The sequence below is a fragment of the Etheostoma cragini genome, chromosome 2, assembly GCF_013103735.1.
Source record: "Etheostoma cragini isolate CJK2018 chromosome 2, CSU_Ecrag_1.0, whole genome shotgun sequence".
NCBI lineage: Eukaryota > Metazoa > Chordata > Actinopteri > Perciformes > Percidae > Etheostoma > Etheostoma cragini.
Window position 1 is genome coordinate 666,640 of NC_048408.1, and position 3,859 is coordinate 670,498.

Here is a 3,859-nt window from a genome sequence, read left to right on the forward strand (position 1 = left end):
GGTGTGGAAATTAAAAAGAACCAAAAAAGAACCCAAAAAAAAAAAAAAAAATCACACTGATAACAAAAATAAAAAAAGTTAAAAAAAGAAAGTTATACCGAGTATGAAAACTCTTGTTCATTATATTTTACTTCATAATTGCAACCGCATGTGTTGTATTTGTGGTGCAAAACGTTCTGTATAGTTTGTTTGTTACCATGACAACACCATTGATCTGAAGCTCGATGCTGTCATGTAAATAGTTTTCTAATCCGCAATAAATATAACAATTTCTGATCAACCCATATCAATTGCATGCTTAAAATAACATACTGGTTAAAGCCCGCCCATTTCAAGACAACCCGACCCACTTTCTGACCACTTCCGGGTTAGGCCCCGCCCAGTCCGAGTACAGATACGGATACAGATAATTCATGTGGTAAACAGATACAGAGAATGCTGTACTCGCTCATCCCTAGTAATGAGCCAAGGTTTGCAGAAGAAAGGGCATAGGATTTAATGAAAAGAACTTCTGTCCAATTGTTAAGCATAAAGGGGGGGGGGGGGGGGTCAATCACGCTTTGGGGTTGTATTGCAGCCAATGGCATAGGGAACATTTCACGAGTTGAAGGAAAAATGGATTAAATTAAATTTCAGCAAATTTGACGCTAACTTGATGCCATCTGTAAAAAAGCTGAAGATAAAGAGAGGATGCCTTCAAAAAATGGATAATGATCCTAAAACACCGCTCAGAATCCACGGTGGATTACAACAAGAGGCGTAAACTGAAGGTTTTCCCAAGGCCTTCACAATCTCCTGACCTCAACATAAATGAAAATCTACGGATAGACCTTAGAAGAGCATTGCATGACAGACATCCAGAAATCTCAAAGAACTGGAAGACTTTTGAAAGGAAGAATGGGCAAAGATACCTCAAACAAGAATTAAAGACTCTGGGTTGGCTGCCAGAAGTTTTCCAAGCTGTGATACTTGCCAGGGGCGGGGGGTACAAGGTATTAACTCTGCAGGGTGGTCAAACTTTTGCAGATGCCATTTTTTGTTTTGTTCTTTTGAAAGTGTAAATGAAGGAAATAAAATCTAACTTTTTGCGACATTATGCTAATGTCTAATCTGTCATTTGATGCCTTTTGGAGATTTTCCATCTTTTCTTGGCTTCTTAATGCACATTAATACAACATTTTAACCTGGGGTGCCTAAACTTTCAAACCCCACTGTATGCCCCCACGCTTCTTCTCCATCCCTGCATCAGGAAATATTCACCTCATCCTGGTTATATACACCTTTTTACGATTTTGTCCTTTTTCAACACTTTTCACTGTTTTTCAATGTTTGTCACTTTGTTTTAACACTAGCTTATTAACTTTAGTTTCACAGTTATTTTTGGAATTCTTGCTCAATAAATCTCATAATAGGAAATTACACCCAAAGCTTAAATTAGAAAAGCAGAAATTAAATTAAAGGAACATATGTTGATGAACAATCACAGCCTTTTACTCATCAGCATTTTAAAATCACTTCCTTTTCGTCTTTCAAATGCTATAAAATTAAATAAGACGCCCCAAATTAATAAAAGTAGAGATTTGTACTTGCCAAAGAGCGTTGTGTGGAATCAATCATGTTATTTTGGGGAATTAAAAAGAACATTGATACGGAAAGATGGGTTGATTTGACAACGTGAGGGTTGAGAGGAGTAGTGATTGCTGGATCTGGTTCAGATGTGTAGGGTCCACAGGTGTCCTGACGAGGAGGGAGAGAGAGCCAGGAGCGCCACAGACAAAAAAACACACAAGTGGGGTTAGGGGGGGCGAGCCAGACAGACTGGAGAGGCAGCAAGCCAAACCATGACACTAGAATATGATCAATGTCAACAGCAAGCCGTAGAGGACACCTAGAGAGCACTGGCCCCATATGGGAGATATTCCCTCTACGAAACTTAATGGCACATGTCATGAAATTCAAAGTGCAGTATTTACGATCTGCTTTGTTTTCCCCTTTTAATGTAATGCCTTACTGTTATTTACTTCATTTATTTGTGCATTATTTTTGGTAAATTGGTTGGTTGTTGACCAAAAGAAATTACTACTACCACTCTCAATTTGACTGACAGATCTTCTAAAACAACAACTAATATTAAACTTTAATTTTTTCACACTGATTGTCTATTGAGCTATTGTTTTGAATTCTGATTGCTGTGGATTGTGGTGTGTGACAGTCCTAAGCAGGAGTGTCAATGCAGTAGGCCTTTAACACAGCACACACTGGGACTGTCATTGCCTAGGGGTTCACATGTGTTGGGGGGGCGTGTCACCCTCAGGTCTACTTCCCAATAATAATAGAATTAGAATGACAGGTTCATTAAACTTAATCATCTCAGGGCCCCCTGGGATTATTAGAGTGAATTGATGATTATTGTTGATCATTTCCTAATTGGGGTAAAACTTGAAACTAGTGATTTAGGTTGAAGCAGACCTAGCAATGCGAGACTGGGGCGCAAAACTCAATGTCGCCTAGGAAAACCGAAGGGCTAAAAGCGGCCCTGCTTGTCATAGTAGGAAAAGCATACAATCGTTATTCTTCTTTGTTAGCTTCTTTAGAAACTAAATTTGTCTTCTAGCAAACAGCCACGTGCTGAGAATCAGACACACCTTCCACGTTCTGAGTGTGTGTGTGTGTCGCGCGCTAGGTCATGGCAGCTCTCTGCTACGACGACCAGCCACGGCTCGCCTCACGCATGAGGCGGTGCTAACCTGCGATGGAGAGAGGTAGGGGCACCACAGTGACGCGAGCAGATACCATTACTGGCAAAACGCCATAAAGCAGCTAAATGGGACTCAGCCATCATTCATTGGAGTATTTCCACCTGTGTGTTTCTTACTGACCTTTGAGCACACTGAAAACACAGTTACTGTATAAGAAATGCTCCTATAGCACACTTCCTGCTGGGGGCGTAATAAAACTGAACACAGGAAGAACCATAACTTATTTTGCCTGAAGGTGCAAGGAGGGAATCATTAATAATGTATGATTATGACTGATAAAACACATTTTGTTCACGTTTTCAGACATGTCCTGTAGAATCTCTGTCAAAGGTTGACATGAAAAAACGTATGTTATGTCCTTGTTACAAGATGTCATTCATCAATTCAGTGTAAAATCAAAATAGCTGAGCTACTGTGGTTGCAGATTAAAGTTGGCCAGTCTCTGCGTTGGAAGGAAACTCTAGTACAAGGGTCTTCAACGTTTTTTAGGCCAAGAACCCCTTAGCTGAAAGAGAGATGGAGCAGTAACCCCCCCCCCCCCCCCCATGGACTTGGGGGCGGCTTCCCAGACACTGTTTAAATTAGGCCACGACTAGGCCTTAATCTAGAATAGTTCAACACTGCTCAGTAAATTTCTGAAACACAGACTAATTAGAGATTACAACACCTGGACCATGAAGGAAACCAGATCCATGTTAAACCACCTGTGCCAGTCTGAATTAGCTGGACTGAGGTTGCCTGTAAAACATGGAGTGGACCTAGAAAAGCCTATAACACGAGGAACTGGAGAAGTAAATCAAAGGAAAACCACGGCAGCAGAAAAGACGTCTAGACAATAGTGTCAAGACACGTCATTGAAGACAAAAAAAGAAGAAAAAAAGACTAAAAGCACACATCTGCTGTGGAACCAAAGAAAATAAATGCATGGAAATCCATCTGTGATGAATTTAATGCACAGTTTCAGCTAAGAATTGTCAATTTCTATTATCTTGATAGTTGTTTTCTGATATCGATGGATTGACACTACACTCAAAAAAATGAATCAGGGGGGTTGTGGACTTTAAAAAGTTTTTTAATGTTCAGTTTAATTAAAATAAATG